The sequence below is a fragment of the Solanum pennellii genome, chromosome 11, assembly GCF_001406875.1.
Source record: "Solanum pennellii chromosome 11, SPENNV200".
In the NCBI taxonomy this organism is placed as follows: Eukaryota; Viridiplantae; Streptophyta; class Magnoliopsida; order Solanales; family Solanaceae; genus Solanum; species Solanum pennellii.
In genome coordinates this window covers 53,019,307-53,019,659 of record NC_028647.1, presented here as the reverse complement: position 1 = coordinate 53,019,659, position 353 = coordinate 53,019,307, and positions in this window count along the sequence as shown.

Genomic DNA, 353 nt, shown 5'->3' with positions numbered 1-353 from the left:
TTTAGTACTAAATTGCAGTCTTCACATCTCTTAAGGACCTCAGATAAATTGTTCAAACACCGCTCGAATGAATCACCAACTACAGAAAAATCATCCATAAAGACTTCTATAGTATCCTCCACCATGTCAGAAAATATCGACATCATACATCTCTGAAATGATGCAGGTGCATTGCACAACCCAAACGGCATTCTCCTGAACGCAAAGGTCCCATATGGGCAAGTGAAAGTGGTTTTCTCTTGATCTTCTGGTGCAATAGAAATCTGATTATACCCCGAATATCCATCAAGAAAACAGTACCACCCTTTTCCGGCAAGTCTATCCAACATCTGATCCATGAAGGGCATAGGAAA